Source organism: Arvicanthis niloticus, chromosome 3 (genome assembly GCF_011762505.2).
Source record: "Arvicanthis niloticus isolate mArvNil1 chromosome 3, mArvNil1.pat.X, whole genome shotgun sequence".
Taxonomy (NCBI): Eukaryota; Metazoa; Chordata; class Mammalia; order Rodentia; family Muridae; genus Arvicanthis; species Arvicanthis niloticus.
In genome coordinates, this window is record NC_047660.1 from 57,652,779 (window position 1) to 57,677,797 (window position 25,019).

General features: G+C 42.4%; 1 long non-coding RNA gene across 1 annotated transcript in view; it reads left to right on the top strand.

Annotated features, from left to right (window-relative positions):
- The first annotated feature begins 794 nt into the window (after nt 1–794).
- LOC117705449 (uncharacterized) overlaps nt 795–25,019 on the top strand; it is a 60,268-nt gene continuing 36,043 nt past the window's right edge. Inside the window, exon 1 of the long non-coding RNA XR_013109331.1 lies at nt 795–887. This is a non-coding gene — a long non-coding RNA (uncharacterized LOC117705449). The remainder of the gene's footprint in view (nt 888–25,019) is intronic.

Here is a 25,019-nt window from a genome sequence, read left to right on the forward strand (position 1 = left end):
AGGTGAGTAGCTAGGGCCTTTGGATAAACTGCAGAGGAAGGGGAAGAAAGAATGAGCTCTCGCCCTAGGCTCTGCATACCGCCAGGTGTGGGCGACCATAGCTGATCAGGCCTGTAGTTCCCAACTTTAGAAAGGAAGCGACCACTGTAAAAGTTCACTTTATATTATAGTCTCACTTCCTTCTTTTAGCAAACACAGCAAACTTGGAAGCCACGTTCTGAGCTTTAGAATCTAAAGTTTCTCCTTAAGAAAGAAAGGAAGGAAGGGAGGAAGGAAGAAAAAAAAGAAAAGAGAAAAAGAAAGCGGGCCTAAATCTGGAAAGGTTTCTCAACTCTAGGCAAATGTATTTCCTCACCAAATAACTCTTGGAAAAGCTCTACCAGGTTTGGACCCACCCCTCTACCCAACTTCCAAGCCCCTCACAGGGGTAGGGGCCCCGTGCTGAAGAGTGGCGGTGGTCCGAACTTGGGCGGGGGAGTTCTTCTAGATTGTTTACCACACTCCAGTTGCCGGGAAAGGTCCGACGCGTTTCCTGTTCTCATCCGAGCTCAGCCTGTTTTCCTGAACCAGTGATCTGGTAGCTAACTTATTCTATTCTGATCCTGAAAAGTACAACTGCGTTCTAAATCAACTACTTAGGACAGGGACTAAAAGCTAGGAAGTTCATTAAGCTTAGACTAACGAGTTAACGTTTGCCTTTATTGGAAGGCTTTCCTTTGGTGTTTATCGCACTTTTTGTTTACACCGAGCCTCCGCCTAGGCTTTAGGCCAGCAGGGCGCTCGGTTTCACTGGTTTCACTTCGGGATTTGGAAGGGCCTATCACTTCGTCCTCCAGATTTAAAGGCAACTTGTAATGGTTTGCCCCAATCACTCCCTTAACCAAAAAGTAAGTCCTCGATAACCGCGTTCCCTCGTCAAGGGTGGGATGCGCAAATTCCTGGGTCTTGAAGCGGCTGGGAAAGCGAGAAGGAAGCTAGCATGAAGCTAGCTGCACCTGCGGATCCAGCGCGTCCGCCCCGCGCTTCCCGCGCCCCGCGCTTTTGCCTGGGAGCTGCTGCGAGCCACCCCCGCACCCCTCACGCCCGTTGGCCATCGGTGCGGGGAAGCGAGGCCTAGCAAGCCAAGGCCTGCGGTGCCGCCACACGAGGGGGCATGGGGACTTGTCCAGGCCGTGGGCTCCGAAGCGAGGCCCAAACGCGCGCGCTCTCTGCAAGTAGGGCGGTGGCGCTCCCAGAGAAGGAGGGGGGTAGAGACGCCCGAGCGAGCGGGACGCTCGGGGCCACTCCGCGCTAGACGCGGGTCTGGGGAATCCCCCGTCGAGTGGCCAGAGTTCGGGTATCCAGACCGTACACATCACCCGGGCCGGCGACCCCAGCCAGGAGCTGGGGAGCGCTGCTGGGCGGAGGCCGCTGCCACGGAACCAGGCGGGCGGCGCACAGCCCGGGGGAGCTGGTTTTCCCGGGAGGGCACGTGATGGGGTTGGCAGCGCTCGGGCCGGGCAGGGGGAGGGGGAAGTGGCGAGCAGGAGGCCCGGGGGCGGGCGGCTGGCGCGCTGTGTACTTAGGTCGTGTGCTGGGGCTTTTCTCTCCTGGGAGCGGGCCGAGGGGCGGGGGAGGGGCCACCGCTCCGCCTTCTTCTTTTCGCAATGTTGACGCAATCTATAAATAGTGGAACAAAAGGACCAACTTCCTCGGAGCTTTGCTGAAACTGCACAAAAAATCGAGCTGGGGGGTTCCCTGGTCCCCGATGTTGAAGCGGGGAGCGCGGCGCCGAGGGAGGGGGCGGCGCAGACTGGCCTAGGGGACACCTGGTCGAGCGCCGCCGCCGCTCCGCTCGAGCCCTGCGCTCCAGTGCCCCCACTGGCTGGAGAGCTCGCTTAGATCGGGGGTCTTCCTCCGCCGCTGACAGGTCAGTGCGCACCGCCCCTTTCGACTCTGGCTTCTCTTCTCCCCCTCCAGCCTCCACTTTTAGAAGGGAACCGTGGCGGGGGGGCGGGGGTAAGGAAATAGAACGAGGAGCAGCAGCGACAGCCAAAAAAAAAAAAAAAAAAAAAAAAAAACTGTAACCCCGGCATGCACGGAGAGAAGAGAGTGAGGGGCTCCAGGAGGCGATCTGCGCGTGGCCCCCACGGGAGACGAAGCTCGGCAGGGATGGCGGACGGAGCGGGCCGCAGGGTGAGGAGGGGGCTCTCGGGAGGCCGTGCGTGTGTCTCGGTCCCCTTTGAACGCAGACTTGCAGAGTCCGCCTGGTCCACGGTAGGAGGAATGAGTAGAGAACTGTTGTTGCCGCCGCCACTGCACCCCCGAGGCCCACGCACCCTGAGCGCCTGGATTTGGGGACAGAGTGGGAGAGGGGGTACCCCCGCGCTCAGGGAGCGGGGACCTGAGCTCGGGAGCCCTCTGCGTCGCCGTTGGTGGGGGCGCCAAGGCAAGGGGAGGGCGGAGCTGGCGCTGTTGACAGCGGTGAGGGAGTAGGGAGGGCGAAAGTTGGGGAGAGGAGGCGGGAGAGGTGGGAGTCTGGTGGGGGGGAGGGAGCGCGCGCGCGCGGGACTCGGAGGGGCGTGGATCACGTGATGGGCAGCCACCCCCGCTACAGGCTGCTACAGGGTGACGTCACCACCCTGCCTGCAGGGGGTGGCACTTCCGTTTTCTTCCCCCTACCCCCAGGCTGCTGCTCCTAAGCCTCTGCACTGTCGTGGGGGTGGGCAATAGTCGAAGGTCATCAGGTGGTTTGGCAGCAATCGAGGGTCCGGCGGGGGGATTGGTCTGAAGCTCGAGCCGGGCGGCCCCTCGACGCGCCCCATTGTGTGTGCATTGGGCGAGGGCGGTGCCGGGTGCCGGGGCCCCCCGCGGCTCCCAGCTCCTAAAGGGCGGGGAGGACTCTGTTCGGTCAAGGCGGAGTCTGGCCACCAGCTGGCTCCTGAGACCAGACTTTGAGACCCCAGAGACTAGGGTCTTACTCGCCTGACTAGCCCTCTGGGCGCCTGGTGGTTAGGATCCAGTTCTATGGCTCTCGTCCATGGCCCAGCTTGATGGGTGTGTGGTCAATCTGTCACCACTGGAGCGACTCGATTCCAGCAGTCCTTAAGAGCTATTTTGAGTAAACTCTGGGTTTTGGTGACTCAGCTCGGTGAGCAGCGCTATTTATAGGTAGATGAGTTAAGAGCAGGGAAATACTCTTCGCTGGGATCGGTCCGCCCTGTTACAGCAAAGATCTCTGTCTTAATAGAGATAATGCAACAATATTTGAATTAAAAAGTCTGAAGACTTTTAGAGTCGTCAGAAAGAAAAATAATTTGGATCTTAAAATCTGTGTTGTAAGACATTGGTCAGGAGAAGACTACTTAGAACAGTGAAAATGGAACATTTTCCGGAGTAAAAGAATTTGGAGACTGTTATGACCATTAACTGGCTTTTGGGTGGAGATTACTGAACCAAGAGAGGAGTAAAGACCCAGCGGCTCTCCTAGACACCTGCAGCAGAGAGTACCCATATTAGAGAGAATGAAATATGGGAAAACTAAACGCTGACAAAGTCCCTGCACTATAAGGAAGTTGTTCGTGACATTTATCTAGCGTCAAAAGTCTGGTCTGGTGGGATTATACATTTCATGTTTATCACCCAATTTCTTCCAAGAAAGTACAACAGAAATGTGTGCTTGTCTTCCTAGTGTGTGAATATGCCACTCTTTCTTTCTTTTTTTTTTTTTTACATTTTTATTTTTATTTATTTTTAAAGATTTTATTTATTTATTTTACATATATGAGTACACTGTAGTTGTCTTCAGGCAAGCCAGAAGAGGGCTTCAGATCTAATTGCAGATGGTTGTGAGCCACCATGTGGTTGCTGGGAATTGAACTTAGGACCTCTGGAAGAGCAGTCAGTGCTCTTAACCACTGAGCCATCTCTCCAGCCCCGAGTGTGCCACTCTTAAGTTATTGCTTGTTTGGGTTTTATGATTTTAATTCTTAGATTCCCACACACTCCTCCAGCTCCCGCTTTAGAAATCTAAGAGGCATATGCTATGAGAAAGATTATGAGGTCACCTGCTAAGAGGCAAGAGCTGAGTGAGCTCTCTTGGCCTCCACAGCTTTCCATAGCTAGTGTCACCTGGGGAGCCTGTTGAAAGAAAGATGGTGACGTCCTGGGTGGTTAGTTCAGCTAAGAATAAAAGGAGAACAGTGTGTACACTGGGGCCTGCACGAGAGATGTGGAAACGGGTGCTGGGTGGGGCTTGAAAAAGGGTCAGAAGGAAGCTGGACAGATGGCCAGGGCCTTCAGTTTTCAGAATAATCATGCTGAGGAATTTGTATGGAAATTTTTATTTTTATTTTTAAGCCTTTTAGGGCCAACAGATATGCTTTGAGGGGAAAAAAAAGCAGTGGGTGTGTGTTTTTTTTTTTTTTTAATGCTACAAGTCAACAGAAAATTTAGCATAGAATTTCAAAGGGTAACTCTACTTTGTGAGTCAATTCTTGTGATGCATCAGCTCAAAACTTGTAAGAAAGAGAAAACCTCAGGAAGATGTTTGATGGAAGTATCAGTTGGTCACATATGCTTTGTCAGGATCTTGGAGACGTAAAAGTTGGAGTGTAAAAGAATTGGGAGCTAAAATGGAACTTGTTAGAACCACTGCCATGTGCCCAGAGACCGGAGGGCTGAAGAGAAGACTCCAGGAGCAGACATTAGCTGTTTAAGGTCAAGGGATACACAGTCTTGTCTTTGGGTGAGTGAGGAGGTGTGGACCTCAGGGCCAGGAGAAGAAACACATCCTTTACACTATGGGGAACCTTTCCCAGGGAGGTTGATATAAAGTCTGGATCTCTGCAGTCACTGAAATGTAAGTGGTAGCTAAAGCCATGGGGGAGGCTAAGAGGACCAGAATGCTGTCTAGTTAGCCAGAAACTCCAAGGAACACTCACACTTAGGGCAAGTGTGGAGCAGGAGGGGGCTCTAAAGGACAAGGCTGAGTAAAAGCAATGGTGTCCTTAGTGTGTGTCTATAGTCCTGTATGGCTCTAATTCTCAGTACGTGGGTATAGCCCTGCATGGCTATAGTCCTTTGTGCATGGCTATCCATGGCTCTAATCCTTGGTGCATGGCTGTACTTCTGTAGGCTATCAGTCTTGCTTCCTTCATAAGACCAAAAAGAGCCAGGCTTGGTGCTTAGTGCCTGTAATCCACTTGGGAGGCTGAGGCATGAGGACTACTGTGAGTTCAAGCCCAGCATATACTGCAATGACTCAAACAATGGGACTGAAAGACTTCCACTGTTAGTGGAAAAGAAAGCATAAGAGTTGCATGTTCTTCTCACTATTCACAGTAAATGCTAAGTCGACAGTTACTTGGCAAATGGGCTTAATATATTTAGGGAACTAAAAGTAACACTTTTATCAAGGTAAATAAAATGTTCTTTATAACCTGGTATATTTTACAATTTGCCTTAAGCTTCTATTATTTTTGTATCTTTGGTGTTAAATATATGCTTCTGGTTTAGAGATAAAAATAGTGGTTGAGCTATTTTTAATAATTCATATTCTCCTAACAGCAATTCAAAATACTTTTGTAGTTGCATAATTATATTTATGAGTCAAAAACACTATACCTTCATACTATACACATTTTAAAATAAGTACCTCCTGGGGTTGGAGAGATGGCTGAGCTGTTAAGAGCATGTATAGCTCTTCCAGAAGATGGGAGTTTGCTTCTCAGCACCCATGCTGGGAAAATTGCCTGTGACTCTGATTCCAGGGACACCTGGTACCTCTGGCCTCTGTGGCACCTGCATGCACATATGTGCACATGCACATACACCCACAAATACATATAATTAAAATAAGAAAAATAGAACTTTTAAAAATAGATGCATCCATATAGTGAAAAAATATTTGAGACCTTTGTAGATCACTTTAATGATTTTTTGAAGTAGCTTCTAAAAAAATCCTTTTTAAAGTTTCTTATACAGCAGTGATTTTTTTAATGGACACAGCATTCATATTACATTAACATACATGATTATCAGGGCCCAAACCCTTCAACTTCTCTGTGATGTCACAGCTGCCATGGAGGCAGCCCAAAGGAGCTTAAGTAAACACATTAAGATGACATAATGCAGTCCTGAAGGAGGAACAACCTCAACCAAACTCCACCATATAGATTTGTACATGCTGTTTTTCCATATGCCAGAATGCTTGCTACCCTGGTGTGATGGCTATTCTTGGTTGTCAACTTAACTACACCTGGAGTTAACTAAAACCCAAATATCTGGGTACACCTGTGAGGGATTTTTTTTTTTTCTTAATTAAATCATTTGAAGTGAGAAGACCCACTTCTAATCTGGATCTCTGAGATAGGAACATACATTTAATCCACATCTTTTGAGGTGGGAAGATCTACCTTTAATCTGGGCCACACCTTCTGCTGGCAGCCTATAAAAAGAGCATGGAAAAAGGAGGCTTGCTCTTGCTCTCCTAGCAAGTCAATTCCTTCACTGACATTAAACCAAATGAGACATTTAGTCTTGTGGACTGAAGGCCTACTGGGTTTGTGGACCTTCCATTGTAAACAGCCATTGTTGACCTAGCTGGACCCCAGCCTGTAAGCCATTCTCTATATAAACACATATAGTTTCATTCTCAAGTTCTGTTCCTCTAGAGAACCTTGGCTAATACAGATATTTTTTGGTACCAGCAGTGGTTCTAAAACAGCAGAAGTATACAGATGAATTTTTAAGTATCTGGATAAGGCTTTCTGATTTGCCAACAAATTACTGAAGCCTCTCCAGTTACCAAAGCCTCTCCTGGAAGCTCAGTACAGAAAGCCCATGGTGTGAACTATTTTACAAACTTAAAGAGACAAATGTATTTGATTATCCTGATTTACCAATTCTGAGAAGCAACAGATTTGGTTAGTCTGTACATAAAACTTTTCGAGATTTGTGGAAAAATGAGGAAAGATGATGACACTGGTTGGTTGTTCCTAGCATCTCTGGATAAATTCACAAGGGAAAAGAATGAGCTCTGTGATTTTTTTTTTTTTTAATTAACCAACATCTAGCATTTTGGAATATGTTGAAGGACAGTGAACCCAGTGATAAATGGCCAGCTCCAGACGCACAGCAGCAGTCTATAGGTTTCTAAGCGTGCCCTGGAAGTGAGTCTTCTCTCCAGAAGCCATTACAGCTCACACTATAGAAAATCAAACTGAAGCCCTCATTATAAGGTTGGCCAAATTATGGTGAAAATTCAAATCATGGCATTTGGAGGATTTCAACTGTTAAAGTAAGGGCTTAATTGGTAAAGAATGGGATCCTGTAACTTGGGGTGGAGATATATGTCTCCCACTCCCTGAAATACTGCCTCTTCTGACTTTGACTAGGGAAATAAATCCTTCATTGTCTGCTAAACCAGCAGTTTCTCTGAAAAAAAAAAATCAGACAAGACATTACTGCTATCCCTCAGAACCCACGGATAGTTGTTTCTAGACCCATAACCAGTTAAGACTAAGCAGGCCCCAGAGAGGAGCTGGAAAGTGGTCCATGAGGAGGACTATGAGGAGGAGGGGTGCGCTATACTACTGAAGAGCTTACCAAGTGTTAATTCATTCAGGCAGAGATCTGGAAAATATGTATGGGAATGGATTTTAAGGCTGTGGGATAATGGTGGAAAGAACATAAAACTGATTCGGAGATTATTAATATGGGCCCAGTGAGTTGAGATTCGAGTTTAATATAGGAGCAAGCCAGTAAGCAGCTCCCTTCCTTGGCCCATGCATCAGCTCCTGCCTCCAGATTCCTACCCAATTTGAGTTCCATCCCAACTTCCTTCAATGATGACTATGATGTAGAAGTATAAGCCAAATAAGCCTTTTCCCCCAGCTTGCTTTTGGTCATGGTGTTTTATCAAAGCCATAGTAACTCTAACTAGGACACCTGGCTATGGAATTACTAAACATTAACAATAACATGAAAGGAAACTGGAAGTGGGGCCATCTAGCCCTAGATGTCTCAGATCCAGTAAGAATTGAGGAAATTATTTCAAAGTAGCTATCTAAGGAGTATTTTCTTTTTTTAACCTTATAAACTAGCACTTAAGAATGTAGCTGCCTTTAATCCCAGCACTTGGGAGGCAGAGGTAAGTGAATCTCTGAGTTCAAGTTATACTTGAACTCAGGTCAACATAGAGAAACTCTGTTTCAGGAAAACCAAAACAAAAAAACAAAAAGAGAGAGAAATAGAGAATGAAACATTATCCTGCAGTAAAACTGGCATACTAAGGGTTCAAATACAAATCATAATATTACTGTCTTAGTTACTTTTCTGTTATTGTGTTAAGACACTGTGACCAAGGCAAAGTCCTTATTTGTGACATATAATTTCTAAGAGTTAGGCTCCGTGACCATCATGGCAGGGAACATGGCAGCAGGCAATCAGGCATGGTGCTGGAGCAGTAACAAGGACTTATTATTGAGACACAATCAGGAGACAGGGAGGAGGGAGACTGAGAGCCTGACAGACACAGAGACACACTGGGAATAGCTTGAGCTTTCGAAACCTCAAAGCTCACCCCCAGAGACACACCTCCTCTAACAAGGCTACACCTTCCAATCCTTCCCAAAATGTTCCACTAACTGGGAACCAAATATTCAAATATATAAGCCTATGGGGGCAGTTCTCATTCAAACCACACATATAGCTAATAGCAACAATGTTGTTAGGAGTCAAGTACGGCCTAACTGTTCATTAAATAGAATAATTCAAACTCCTTGTGCTATTTTTCTTTACCTTTCTAAGGCAAAGAAATACCTTTCTATGGGTTCAAACTACAATTTGGAGTGTTTGTGGTATATGCTTCCATACATGTGCATGTAAAATTCAGAAGAAAATGTTTGGGGATATTATTTTGCTGTCTACCTTGGTTTTTGAAACAGTCTCTTACTGAACCTGAATCTTGCTGTTTTGACAAGATTGGCTGGCCAGCAAGTTCTAGGATATGTCTGTCTCTAACTACCAACACAGGAGTTAGAGAAGGTGTGGGGTGTGGTCATGCCAAGTTTTACGTGGCTCTGAAGATTCAGACTCCAGTCCTTTTGCTTGGAGAGCAAATATTCTTGCTTGCTGAGCCATCTCCTCAGCCCCTATGGTTTATTTTTTTTTTTAAGGAATATTTCCAAAGTCAACTAAAATAGGTATTTTTTTTATCATGTGAGTAAGTCCTTATGTTAAACGTAAGCCTTGATATGTTCATTATGAATATGACCAAAAATTCATGAATGGGGTTTGAAGAGAAATTGCTGAGCATTTAGGAAAATATTTCTGTATCACAAATGACCTTAGTTGCTAAATATTGAAAATTTTTTAAAAAATGCTATTATCTGCATATCTCAAAATTAGAATCACCTCCATGAAAAATATGATTATGAGATATTTTATATTTAGTTCTTTTCTGTAATCTTAATTTTATTAATTGGCTTTGATCTATGTTCAGATGCTATTTTTGCCTACATTTTATATATGTACACAGGTGTATAATGCATATATAATATATACATATATTTTTGCCTTTTCTTTTTATGACATTTTATTTATTTTTGTTTTTTTGGGTTTTTTAAAGGTTTTATTTACTTATCTTACATAGATGATGAATACACTGTGGCTGTCTACAGACACACCAGAAGAGGGCATTGGATCCCATTACAGATGGTTGTGAGCCACCATGTGCTTGCTGGGAATTGAACTCAGGACCTCTGGAAGAGCAGTCAGTGCTCTTAACCACTGAGCCATCTCTCCAGCCCCATTATTTTATTTGTGTGTGTGTGTGTGTGTGTGTGTGTGTGTGTGTGTGTGTGTGTGTGTTTCTATGTGCCATGGTACACATGTGGAGGTCAGAGGACAGCTTGCAGGAGTCCATTCCCTTCCTTCCATTGTGTGGATCCTGGGAATCAGACTGAAACATAAGGCTTGACAGCAATCACCTTTACCCACTGAACCATCTTTTTGACTACTTTCTCCATTAACTCATGGGTGGCAGTTACTTAGATATGATAGTTTAGGTTCTGCTACCTTTGATAGAAACTGCAGATACTTTTTATTTATTTTCTGATGAATAATTTCTTAGAGGAAGGGTAAGGTCAGCTTGATGTCCTCCTTTCTTGTAAGTGATTGTGTCTTCTGCCAGGAGGTCTGGAAAGGTTTTCCTTCATTTCTTATGAACATCTGCCTACCCATAGTGAAGTATGGGAGCACAGGCCTATAATCCCAGATCTCAAGATGTGCATGCAGGAGGATCTAGAGCTGAAGGGCAACCTCAGCCTGGACTGCACGAGATCTTATCTCACTCAAACAACAAAAACAGTTTAACCAGGATATGCCTCAACATTGGAGATTATATGCCCATTTTATGTAAGCATTTTCTGCAGATACAGTTTGTTCACTATTGGGAAATGCTCTTCTAGTGCATCCTTAAGTGCAATTTCTTATTTCACTTGTTGCATTATGTACTAGATGACTGAATATGTATTGTGTCTTTTTGTCTCACTGGATAGTGTCTTTTTGGCAGTTACTTTGGTCAGTTTCCTCCAGTATTTGTCCTACAGTTCCTTAACTCTGCCCGTTTCCTGGAACTTATTGAATACCTTAACTCTGAGCCAGGCACCTTTGCCTCTATAAAGTTTATATTACATTGCAGTGAAGAAACAGATTAGTGTGGCAGGGAGTGGGGCTGAGACCATCCCAGATCAGAAACTAGAAAGCGGAAGATACTTCCCAGAGTTCTCAGCCTGTGGGTTGCACATTAAATATTCTGCATTATCAGATATTTACATTACAGTTCATAACAGTAATAAAATTACAGTTAGGAGTAGCGGGAAAACCATTTTATGGCTGGGGGTCGCCACAATGTGAGGAACTGTATTAAAGGTGTCAGTGTTAGGAAGGCTGAGAACCGCTGCTTTAGATAGAGTTGTTTGTTAGAAGGCTGTAAGTCCGACTTTGAGAAGAGAGGAAGTGAACTTGGCAAAGACCCAGGCAACTTAGATACAGCGAATAGTGTCTGCAAAGGCCCTGCGGGAGAGCACTGTGTTCCGGACAGGGAGGAGAGCCAGGCTAAGCGGCTTGCTCAGTGATGCACTGCTTGCTTGGCATCCCATGCATAAGGTTACGTCCTCACAACAATAATAGTAATTTTAAGAAACCAAATGAGTTACAAGGAAAAAGATGGAAGATTAGAGAAAAAGATGGGTTTAATCACAGAAATTGTAGGCCATAGAAAAGTTTGGGTTTTGTTCTAAATGTGAGAAGCATGCAGGTGGCTGCTGCTGAACAAGAACAGCCTTAGAGCAGACAGAGTTGTATCTCTCCTAGAGTGGTGGCATACACCATTAGTCTCCACTCAGAGGCAGGACATAGGAGAATCTCCATGACTGTGTGGGACCTGTTCTGCCCTGCCGCTGGGGAAGTGAATGGTATGGAGTTTGACTGCACTTACTCCATCGCCACCCCGGGGTGGGTGCTGGGCTTCAGGGAACTTCTGAGACACTTCAGGGGTGAGAAAGCCGAAGCTGGTATTCCTTGACCCCTAGACACCCACTTGCCACTTGGGACTCTCATAGAGAAATCGGGAACAAAGTGTGGGGGTTCACAGGCCGCAAGGAGGCCAGGATTGTTGGGGCCCTTGAACTGAAGATGGAGTCTAGCCTGGGGCTGGCAGCTCCTACTTAGCTCTGTGGTGATTGTCCTTAGCTTGGCTACAGTTAGCCTTCTTCTTCTTAAGCAGTGGCTCTGTAGGAGAAGGCCTTCTCCATGCTCCCCCATGGTGGTGATAGATGAGAGACAATCCTTGGTTCCAAGCTGCTTATTGGTTGTTCATCATGGAAAATGGATGTGTAGCAACTTCTCAGGGTAGACCCGAGATTAAATACCTTTAGCAGGTTCTCCAGGTGTACTTCATTAGCATGGAGAACTCTGCTCTGGGCTACGTGACCATAGATCACATTTCCTTATGTGGGAAGTATGTTCCAGACTAGGAATCTGGCAGGGGCAAGTGTGGGGGCCACTTGCTGCCCTGTACCTGACAGGACAGCTGGGTTGAAACTTTGGGGGAGTAACTGAAGCAGTGTTTATAGGTTCTTTCCCCTCTCCTGGACTCTCCCTCCACCTCTCCTTATTCTTCACTGATGGGTCACAGAAGGAATTCAGTTGGAAACATGGAAGCAAAATTTTCAGAGCACCAACCACAGAAACACAGAAACAGATCTAAAGAGGGTTGTTGCTGAGATCCACAGTAAACCGCCTCAAAGAGGAGTTAATGGTTTCAAGTTTGTTTGCTTTTTAACCTAGCCACTTGACTAAAATTATGTGACTTGCTGACATCTGATAAGATAGAGAGAAAAATGAATTATAGAAGAAACAACATGTGTTTTAAATGTGCTAGTTCAGAGGCCTTTATTACGTTTAAGTGGAGTTTCTGGCCAAAACCAATGAATTAGAATCCAGAACTCAACAGAAGTATCAGGGACAGAGCACAAGTTCTAAGACTCCTAAGAACATAGATATCACAAAACATAAACATGGCAAATGTGGGTGAGATGACCTTGGAGGGAAATGAATCCTCACAAACAAGAAAAAAAAAAAAAAAAAAAAGATCTGGATTATATGCTTGGGGACTCCCAAACATCTGTGAAGAAGACATTATCTAGAAGGGGTTTGCAATGGTTACTGTTCTTTTGCTAAGACACTGTGACCAAGGCAACTCATAAAATCGCTTAATTGGGCCTAAGTTCCGGAGGGTAGAGCCAGTCCATGGTGGCAGAGCTAAAGCGTGTAGCAGGAGCAGCTGAGAGCTCCCATCTCAGACTGCAGGCACTAGGGATGGCAGGCAGCTTCTGAAACTTTAAAGCCCACTCCCCAGTGACAAGCCTCCAATAAGGCCACACCTCCGAATCCTTTCAGACAGTTCCACCAGCTAGGGACTTGCCTATGGGAGCCATGCTCATTCAAGCTACCACATTCTACTGCCCTGTCCCCAGAGTTTCATGGCCACATCATAATGGAAACTGCATTTAGTCCCATTTTTAAAGTTCCCATAGTATTTCAGTGACAGTCTTAACACTGTTTAAACTGTTTAGAAGTACAGAACCCAATGTCTCTTCTGAGACTCAAGACGATCTCTTAATTGCATCCCTCATCAAAAAGTAAATTACATACTTACGATATATGGTGGCACATTACCATTCCAAAAGGAAAGAACCTGAGTGTAGTGAGGAAATCCTGGACCAAAGTGACACTGAAACCCAGCAGAGCACTCTCCCTGTCTGGTAGCTCCATGTCCAGTGTTAAAAGACTTAAGTGACTCTACCCCTCCAGCTTTTTCCCATCTCCCGCCCTCCTTTCTTGGATTGGTTCCATTCCTTGTGTGAAGCTCTCCTTGGCTTAACTAGACTGAACTACATTTTCTTTTTTTCAGGTTACTGTCAATGTAGGACTGTAGGGGAAGAGGGAGTATGCTCGGTCAGTAAAGTCTTTACCTGAAAGCATGGAGACTTAACTTCAATCCCCAGAAACCATATTTAAAAGGGCTGGGCATATTTGCACATGCCTATAACCCTGATTCTAAGGGAGTGGAGACAGGAGAATATTGGTGCTTGCTAGCAGCAAAAGTCTAGCTAAATTGGTGAGCTCCAAGTTTGATAAGAGACCTTGTCTCACACAAAAAAAAAAAAAAAAAGTGAAAAGGAATAGAGGAAAACAGTGTCAGCCTCTGGCCTCCATATTCATATGCATGTGAGACATACACACAATATACCAATATAAAAGGAATATGACAGATAAGAGGTCTTAGTGCTGTAGTGCTGTTATATGTTATATTATTATAATGTCTACCATTTACAAAAAAATACAAACCAGGAAGAGTGCTAGACATTAGCATAATGGCTAAAACTCTTAATCCTAATAAGGTAAGTATTGTCAGAGGTTATTTCCACAAGAAACCCATTTTTACTGGTAACATCAGATCACAGAATCTTATCTGAAGCTTACATTTAAAATAAAGAATAAAGAAGGTAATAAATTTTTCTTGGGTCTGGAGAAATGCCTCATCACCAAGGTTTAGTTACCAGAAACCACAAGTAAGTCCATCTGTAAGTCCAGGGGACCTGGAAGTCCCTAGGAACACACATGGTACATTAATATCCAAGCAGGCAAAAATACATAAATCTAAAAAACATAAGCAAAAAATTTTTAAAGAACAATCTTTAATTCTGTTTTTACTGAAAATTAACATCAGTCCATTTTCATTACACTGATTATAGTTTAGTCAAATAATGACTGTACCTAACAGGGAAAATAACATATGAAGTTTCTCTGAGATGGCCAAAAAGCGAGAACATGGTACTTGATGTCTAGTAAGGAACTGTTACTTGCTTGGATGTTCACCACCACCACACACAAATTTGCAAGTCAGAAGTGGCCACCGAAAAAATAAGTCCTCAACTCAGTTTTTATTAGTATTGTGTGACTGGACATCTGAAATCATAAACAGGAAGTCTGCTGTGTCAGTTTCAGGAGAACAAAGACTCTCTGACTAAGGTTTTATATTTCCCATGGCTTTGTGTTAGTGTGTGCTTTTATATACACTTGAGAAGGCTCTGAATGAAGATAGTACTCTCTGACAACGTGTCACACTCGGGAGAACCTGGGAAGCACCCTAAACATGGGCACCCCGGTGGAGGGAGAGGAAAGTACTAACAGACTGCTGTGAAGTGCCACCACTAGAACCTGCTTTCTATTCACTGCCTGGCCTCATTGTTGCTGGGAGAAGGTGGAGAGGGAGGCTACTGGTGAGTGACTTAACTCTCACATAAGCTACTTGAAAATCTATTATAGAAAACATGAGTTACACTTTTACAGTCTTATTCTGACAGCTCAGCAATCCTCTCAATGGGTCCCAACACATTAATTCCTTCGTGAGGCAACAAGGAATAGTTTAAGTACTGTAGAAATCCAGGGTAATGTTTCCTGTTTCTCTGAAAAGGAGAGATTGTCTTAAAGCAAATTATCCATATTAACTATGTAACATGATTCGCATAAAAATTTTTATGAAAATGCCAAGACTCAAATGACTAATGTACAGTTTTTATATTACTTTATTATTGAAAAAAATCTTACCAACATATAAATGCTTTTATGCCTTTATATGCTTTTTCTTAGGAAACTTCCTTGGTTTTAAGCTGAACATTGAGGAAGTTAGTAAAATCATACATGAATAAAATAGCAAAAATTATAGCCTTTGTATCTAAGTTCTCTTGAAAGAGCATAGACTCAATAGATCTGTCTGATAGTTTCTACCTTCTTCTTCCTCTTCTTCCTCCTCCTCTTTTTTTAAAAAAAGACAGAATCTCACATATCCCAGCCTGACCTAAAACTCATCATATAGGCAAGGCTGGATGTGAAGTCTTCAGTCCTGTACACCTGTATGCTAAGATTACAGGTAGCAACACAAGCATCAATGTCAATGTCCATTTTTTTTTTTTTTGCTGCACATACCACATTGTAGCACACAGCATATATGTGCTTGAAGCATTGCCTTTTAACTGCAAATATAACTGTATACAGAATAGATAGGTATATAAGAAAAATACATGTAAAATGAAGTGAAAGCTATAAAGTAATTGCTAAGAATGTGTAATATGAAGTGATTGAAAACTGAAATTTATAGGAGAATGTGGGGAGCAAGTAAGGGGCTTTTTAAACAAGGTTTCACCATATAGATGGAAGACTAAACACAGACTCATAGCCTCCCTGCCTTAGCCTTCCATGAGCACACCACCACACCCAGTTCAGGCAAATCTTACATATACAAGAGTGAGTGTGTATGTGTGTGTCTAATGTTAAAGCAGCAGTGGACTTGGACTACCAGAGGGAAAAGGTAATTAGATTTATTGACTGAGTGCTTACTATAGGTTCAACACACTAGACATAGCAATGAACAAAACTGCCCAGGAAGAGGAAGGGTGTTATTTCCCAAGCATTTTGATAGGAACAAATAACTAGAAAGAAGCCAAGCATAGTAGTTCACATCTGTAATCCCAACACTCCGAAGACTAAAGCAGGAGGAACAAGAGTTTGAGGCTAGCCTTGGCTAGAATGAGTGAGGTTCTATCGATGGAGAATGGGAAGGGACATGGTGATGGACTCATTAAGAGGCTTCAGTGTTGGGAAAGCTGTTTGGTAAATCAGGCTAAGCCGTTGGTTACAGCAGTATGGTTTTCTTCTCTGGTGTGCTTTTCCTAACCTGAGGAACTAAATAACTCGCATAATACAAAATAAGTATTGCCCATATCAAGAATCCCACCTGAGGTATGAGGTAAGCAAAAACTTTAATCTTCTATGTCTTTATCAACCCAGTGGCTAAAAGTTTACAGTGAATGAGCACTGTTAACAGACAGCCTTGTGATCAGCCTGTGACCTCGTAGTCCTGCTGTCCTGGTCTCTGGAGGGTCTACTCTTCTGCTTTCTTTCCTGGTAGGATCATGAAAAGAAAGAGATTATCATGTTTAAATTCACTTTCCCCAGGGAATCAGGTTTTCCTTATTCACCTAGTTACACTTCCAGTATGTCTGATCCAAGTGTTTTCTGTCTGTACAGGTTGGTGTAGTAAGGGAAGGAGCTAGGGTGTCTACCAAGAGGCAAGTGGCTGTCTGTGAGGAAGCAGTAACCAAAAGGAGGAACAAGTTTAGCAATGGTTTATCTTTATCCTTGGGGAGGAAAGAAAATGAGGAAATGAACACAAAATTGTTACTCTGAAGATGTAGAATCTTATCACCAACAGCTGACTATTTGGAAGAGATATCTTCAGGTGGTTGGGGCGGGGCTCAAGAGGTCGAGCAAGCTATCAGACCTGTTGATAAACATGTGAAAGTTACTATAATACAGAAATTGAAATCCTAGGGGCTGAAGAGAGAGTGCAGTGAACATCAAATGGCCTCACATGAACTTTGATTCTAAGATGAACTGAATTTCAGACTAAGCACATGCATACCACGTGATTCCCCGTTTACAGGGTTCTTAAACATGCAAACTAATCTACAGTCATAGCCAACCTCTGACTCCCAGAGAAAAGGGGTGGGAGGAGAAAAGACAACAAAGGCTGAGAGCACTCAGAGATGATCAATTTCATCTGATTTCATTCAGTCTTGACTGAGTAAGAACAGATACCTTTGTATCATTCCAGATCTTATAAGGAAGGCATTAATCTCTGACCTGTTTTAAACTTTGGGTTTTTTTTTGGTTTTTTTTTTTTTTTTTTTTTTTTTTGGCTTTTTGGGGTTTTTGTAACTGTTCTCAAGATTTTCTCTTTATCACTAGTTCTGAACAATTTGGTTATATGTGCTTCAGGGTAGTTTCTTACTACTTCTGAGTATTTTGAATATGTGTTGTAATAGTTTTCAGCAAATTCAAAATTTGGGCCAGTATTTTTTCAAATTCCTCTTCTACGGGTGTGTTTCTTCTCCTTTGCTCACTCCAATTACATGTACGAGACCCCTGGAAATTTATCTCATAGCTCACTGATTCTCTTGTTATTAAAAATTAATGTCTTCATTCTTTCATTTTTTTTTGTAACTATTTTTAAGGATGTGGGAGTGGCTGGGTTGGAGAGTACATATGGGTGGGTGGATGGAGGAGTGACCCTTGAGGTCAGGAAGTGTCATATCTCTTGGTGCTGGAATTTTAGGCAGTTGTGAGCTGTCCTGTGTGAATGCTGGGAACCAAACTCAGGACCTCTGCAAGAGAGGTACTGGCTCTTCACTGCTCAGCCATTCTTTTCAACTCTTTCACTAGGATATTCTCTGTGGCTGGGTCTTCACATTTACTAGTCTCCTGCCATGTCTAAAATGCCCTGAGTCATATTTAGTTGATTTTATTCTTCCCAAATATTACAGCTTTCATCTCCAAATTTTGTTTTTGAAAATAGAAATATGCCTGCTATTCAAACATGTAGGTCATTGCTATAATACTATGTAGGTTCTTTTATAGTGCACCTTAACCTGACTAAGCCTGCTTTGACACCTGTAAAACAAGGTAATCTAGAAGACAGAACATGTTAGTCCCATCAAACTAAAATATGCAGAAATCAAGAGAGCCATATGGCTTCAGTAGATACTCTCCCCTTTCCTGTCCCTTTTCCTGTCCTGCAGTTTCCACGTGCTTTAAAAAGAATCACCTAGAGGGTGGAAAGGGAAAAGGAAAAGGGGAGGTAATTCTATTTTGTTAAATGTATAAAAGTTTAAAAAAGAAGCCGGGTGTGGGGGTACATGCCTTTAATCCCAGCACTTGGGAGGCAGAGGCAGAGGCGGGCAGATTTCTGAGTTCAAAGCAGGGCTACAGAAAAACCCTCTTGAAAAAATAAATAAATAAATAAATAAGGAAAAAAGATGAATCACCTGAAACAATCACAACTTAAAAAATACAACCTATGGGGACTATCTCATAAGATACTTGCTTGGTTCCTTAATAGTACAGCCATTAGTGTGCATGTGTAAGTCTTTTAATACCAGATTCTAGAGTCTGTTGTTTTAAGAATAATGCTATTTCAAACATTCCAATACGAAAATTAAGTTCTACCTGTTTAATGTATCCACATTGAGCAGGCACAAGCCAAAAAGAATTTATTCTCAAACCTGTAGCTGCCAGCACAGTCTAATGTTCTGAACAAAACTGCCTTAACAGAACAAACCCGGGTGACTAGGCCTAGCCTTTCTTTAGATTTTCCTTTTAGAAATAATAAAACACAAGAATTTTAGAGTATTAATAGATAGGAATCCTAGGAGTCAGAAACCTCTGCTAAACAGTTTTGTGACCTTATTCTTTTATCAATCAAAGAATCATTTAAAAATAATTTTATTCCAGCCTTCTGACTTCCAACACTACACCTATAGTATCCAATACTATGCCTCTTATTTTTTCTAAGATTACCCTGACCTGAGCACTGTGCCTGATATGGACAAGAACATGCTCCTTTGTTTCTTGGGAAGCACCCACAGTTTTGTTCATGTGTCTTTCCCTATGGTAATGGGTTCAATGTGAGATCTGCTCTCTTAACAGACTCCAGAAATATTCTTAATGTATTAATTTTGATAATTGGGGTACTTTAGAGTTACATCCCCCACCAAAAGAAAGGACAACCAAAAGGGAAGAGCCTGGTTATTCTTCAGATGGTGTGAGTAGTTCTTTGATAGGCAGGGATGAGCTCTGTCTTATTATACTTGGAAAGAGCTTCAGTTTGGAGGTTGGATGTTGCATGTAGCTTTTGCCACCAGGACTAAGCTCCAGGAGCCAGCCATGCTACCAGCCCTGCTCAGAGAATATTGGAACCATGGATAAAAAACAGTTGTTCAATTTCAACTTGCCATTTTGGCACAGTTGCTGGGCACTACTTATCTCCTGCCTGGAGAAGCAAGTCCTTATCAATATTCTTAGCCCCACACCTTCTACCTGCCCTCAACTTTAGTTGCTCAGTTACATTTAGTCACTGCTCAACCTCCCCAACTGCCCTCCTGTAGAAGTGGCCTGCGGTCACTCTGTCAGAGGTCTCACATGGCTGCTTGGCTTTTCTCTCTCTTACATAGCAAACTATCCCTCTTCAGGGACCTGGAAGTCCTGCCTATTCCTTCTGCCCAGTAATTGGCCCATGGCTTCTTTACTAATAGATCAAGAACCAATTGGGGAACAGGACCTTAGCATCGGAACCACCCCTACACTTGGATTCATATTTTACTTCTAGTGTTGCCATCATTTGTCAAAGTGGGCCACACTCCCCTGATGTTACAGCTGGATGTGAAGACTAAAGTTATTACAACCAGTTTGCAAAGCAAGGTTGAAGGTTGCATGCCTGTAATCTCAGCAGTTAGGAAGCTGAGGCAGGGGATCATATTTACAGGCCAGCCTCAACTACATGGTGAGACCTTACCTCAAAGGGAAAAAAAATGTCAGAGTTCATAGACAAAAAAATTACTACTCTTTGGGAAAATAGGGTATGGGCCTAGCCATAACATTAAATCACTCTGTTTGCACAGTAAGACTGTTTTGTGCACTTGTAATGACGAAGTGTGAGATAATACAAAAGGATGCTTCTGAACATTCATTCTGAATTCTCAGTTTCTGTGACACATTCATGTTCAAGGGAGATAGCATCAATTAGTCTATTCCACAGCCTTCTAGAAATAGCCTTGGCTAAGCTGTAAAGAAAACTAAAAGGACAATGTTATACAACCACAGAATGGCCTAGAACCTTACCTCTAAAAGTCCAGCTTGGAACACAGCAGGGGTGGGGAGCGGGCTGTTTCTTTGTACCTAGAGGATTAAAAGCCACTGGGGGGAGGGAAAGATGGAGGCTGTACCTAAAATATCCTGTTTACACTGATACTGAAAAAACTGCGTCATCATATATTTAAAACAATGGAGTATTTACACTAAATTTAGGACAAAACAATGCTAAAGAAAATCTAGTTTGGGACCAGTTTTTAAGGTACTTGTTCATTCTTTTAGGAACCATACTTTTTTTTTGGGGGGGGGGGTGGGATAGGGTGGGGAAGAGGTTCAGTAGTCTTAATACTCTTCCAAATTTTGCTATATGAAGATAGATAGCAATGATGGTTATTCACATTATGAATATATTTAATACCACAAAACCGAAAATTTAAATTTTACCACAATTTAAAACCTGGGAGAAAAAAAAAACTCATACTCGAATTGAATGTTATTAATACATGTGAAAGTTTTATTTGATTTTAGAATGCATATTTAAATTGGCCACTATTATTTTAGCTCATGAATCACCTCTAATTGTGCCCATGAAGTGTGTGTGTGTGTGTGTGTGTGTGTGTGTGTGTGTATGTGTGTGTGTGTGTGTGTTGTGTGCATGTGTGTGTGTGCATGTGTGTATGTGTGTGTGTAGGTGGTTATGACCTGCCCAACATGGATGCTAAGAAGCCAGTAAGTACTCTTAACCACTGAGTTATCTCTTTCCACCTGATTCCACATTCTTTAAGCATACGTCATCAAATACCCTTGTGAAGAACATTTACTTAGCAGTCTTCACTCCTGGGCTGTCAGCAGGCCTGCATCTATGAGTACTCTCTATTCCGTCCAAGTTCCTAATTCCAGTCTGAGATGGAATAAAAACGCACAATTAAAACACTATATAAAGACAAATAGTTTCTCTGTGAAGACCCTACCAAAATTTATTTTTAAGATATCCTAAGGAAATTAGGCAAACATAGCTATCAGTCTCACTGCAGCAGGAAAAACCTGGAATCAATATAAATACTCCAAAATGATTGAAATAAATGCAATTTCATGAAAACCCTTAAGTAGAGTTCCTGAGGTGAGACAGAGGCTCTTTGTCTCTCCACATCTTTCCTACTTTGCTCTCTCTCTAGCTGATGGCTGAAAGATGAAACCTTCTATTCCATAAAATGTTAAACTGTAATTTCCTGAAAAACAAACGAACAACAGCATTCAATAATCCTAAAGATATAAAATTCTGTTGAAGTAGTTTTCTCATATAGCCAAGGCTAGCTTTGAGCCTTTTGATCTTCCTCTCTCTGTCCTGAGTGTTAGAATTGGCTTGTGTGCCACCACCCAACTAATAATTGATACTATAAAAATTATTGATACTATAAAAACATTATTGATATTATAAAAAGACAAATGTGAGGCCTTCTTTTGTCAATTGAAAACAGAGATGAAGAAGAGGGTTATTATTAAATGGTCTTCAGAAAACAATGTTTTCCAATCATTCACAGTCTTTAATGCATATGCATTGGTAATTCTTATGATGGAAAGTATTCCCATTGGAGCTACAAACTCACCTTTTTGAAGTAAGTTTCTTCAGAGTTGCCTTTAACAGTCAATCTACTTAAAACAGTAAGGGTTGTAATATATTTTATTTCCCCACAGATTTGTTCTAATAAGAACCTTATACATTGATGATAGAAATGTAGCATTCAACTCAACTGTCCTAAAAAACTGGCCACATATCCTCATTCATGTATCCTAGAAACCATAGTTCTAATTCCATTTCTGTTTATAAACAACAAACAAGTCAAGCTTGTAAACTCCTGATTTCCTGTCCTCCTCAGCTCCCAGGATCATCCAAATCACCAAAATCTTTCTTGTTATCAGATATAATCTGACATTTTCTACACAAAGAGTTTTATTCTTCAAATAAAAATCTTTTACATTTATTTCTTTTATGTACACGTGTGCACAGTATGGGAGAAGGTGTCTGGGGAGTAAGCTCAAGTCATCTGGTTTGACAGCAAGCACCTTTTGTCCCTCCACTTTTTAAAACTTTATTTTTACAAAAGTAGCAGGATAACTTTATCAAAGTTCAGGATAGCACAGATTAAAACAGAGACATGGTGCCAAGACTGACAGTGGGCCACATGAGTGACAGTACTCAAGGGCCTCAACTTTTTTAAAATAAACTGACAAGAGCAGATTCATTTTTATTATTTAGGAGTCTAAATTTGCTTTCCCAAATACAGGAATTTTAATAGATGGGACAAAAAGTGAATGCCAATTGTTAGGATATATTCGAGAACATATACAAATGTGGCTGTCACTTTCTGAGAGTGGTCCTGTCCTGTTAAATTACAGTCTAACCAGAAAAAAAGGGTTAAATCATAAAACTATGAAGGAAGCATCAAAGAGCCCATTAAGGTTGTAGGGATTAGCAAGTGGGGACTCAGTTGTCATCCAGACTGAAAGCAATAATGGCCATATTTAAAGGGTTGTCACAGTGAGTGGGACAAGTTTGTTTTCATAGCTTCAGGGGCTACTTGGACATAGGTGCAGTGAGAAAGAGGTATGTTTTAACTCTAGGAGTCTGTGGTTCCAAACCCAAATGGCTCAATTCCTTTTAGTTTCTCACAAGGCTTATATTACATGGCAATGTTTACAAAGCACTGTTTATTGCTTTATTGAAAGTCAGCATTTTCACGTCAACTTTAGAAAGTAGATAACTGAATGAAATGAGCTTATCCCCTTTTGAGTTATCCTTATTAGTGGAGGGTAAAAAGCTAATTAGCCTTCAAATCTTAATTATTAATTTGTAAATGAATTTTACTACAGTCCATAGTGGTTTGTAGTGAAGAACATGAAGGCAAGGTGACACATACAGGAAAAGATAATAAAGAACTCTTAGGCCTGTATGCTGAACAGAATTACAGTTGGAAATGCTTATAGATATGAATTTGCACTTCTAGAAACTAGGGCTATAAACAATGCAAGGTTAATTTCCCAAGACAGAAATACACTTCCTGACACATATGTAAATACCCACCACCACCGTGTAACTTAGCCTAATCACCTTTTGGGGTCACCTGACAAAAGGTAAAGTATGCACATTAATGTTTCATGAAACAACTCTATCCAACTTACATGTCCATGGTGGGCATTAAGACATGACTTGTATACCCAGAACTCATATTAAAAACAACAGCAAAACAGGCATGGTATGTGCAGTTGTATTCCAACACTGGGGAAGCCAAGATATATCCCTGGGGCTAGTTTCAAGCGTGGAAGGAAGGAAGGAAGGGAGGAAGGGAGGAAGGGAGGAAGGGAGGAAGGGAGAAAGAGAGAAAAGAAGGGAGAAAAGCAGAAAACAGTGGACAGGACCCAAACCCAAACAGTGGTTCCCAGTACTGTCCTCCTGCTTCCACACACACTTGCATATGCCCCTGACACAGGATAAAACATATAGTCCCATACTGCCAAGGACCAGCCTCAGTTCTCAGTCAGGTTCTGAGGAAGAGGTGTCTAGGAGTGGCAAAAATAAAGAACTCAAAGTCAAATTGTGAGTCCAAGCTGAAGGCTAGAGACTGCTTTCCAGATTGCTATCTGTGTTCTGCTCTGCTCCAGACAGCTTTCTCTTGCTATTCTAAAAACTCTCAGATAGCTTGTCCCTTGCAGATCAAAAGCCCACTTTTTATTTTACATATCCATTCAGTCATTACCCCAGGTTCCCTTTTGATTATCCCATGAATCAGCATCCCCCCCACACACACACACCTTAGCCCCAGGATTCTCAGAGACCACAAGCATACAGACAATGAGATAGCTGAGTGGGACCCCACCCTAAAATTATTATTCCTTCCATGCCTGGGCCAGGCTGACCTTGAACTCAGGAATCCTCCTGCCTTGGTAAGCATAAATAAACAAAGCTAGGTGGGGATCACCACTCCCTAAATCTCTGTATCTCCTTCCTTAGTATCTGACAAGCTGGCTCATAGCACAGCTGCCTCTGTTCCTTTAGATCTACTACGCTCCTTATACAATTCATCCTTATATTTTGCATAGTTGAGAAATTATATATTTTCAAACTCATGTTTTCAGCATTCTTTTTTTTTACAGCCTCCAAATGCACTCAGTCTATGGCACTTTTACCCCCATGCCCCCCCAAAACTATTTATGTCCAATGTCAGCTCCCCGTATTATAATGCTTTCACAGAACCCTGTACCTTCTTGTTACTGGTGAGAGTTGTGATTTGTAAGGTCATTAATGTCTGTTTTTCCTCATTTGATTAGGCCATAAGAGGAAAAAGTGTGGTTGTTTTGTTACCCCTTAACATACTTTATAACTAGCAAAAATATAAAATAAATGCAGCATAGAGTAAGTGCTAAATAGTTACCTAGGAGTATTTACCTGCATGCTGAACAAATAATTCCTCTGTCTTTTATCCCTTCTTTCACTCTTGTTGCATCTCCTCCAAGCTCAAGTGTTCATTAATTTGCTTGGACAGTTCCCTCCAAAGGAGTTGCTCCACACCTCTCTTCTCTTACTGTAACCTCATTAAGAAAATTTTGTGGATTTCTCTCAAAATTTGTTTTACTTTTAACTATGCATATGTATTTGTATGTCTATGCAAATGCAATGCTGAGGTGGAAGTATTTATTTGTATATTTATTTTTATAAAATAATGGCGGAACTGAACTCTGGACCTCTTTAAGAGCAGTATGTCCTC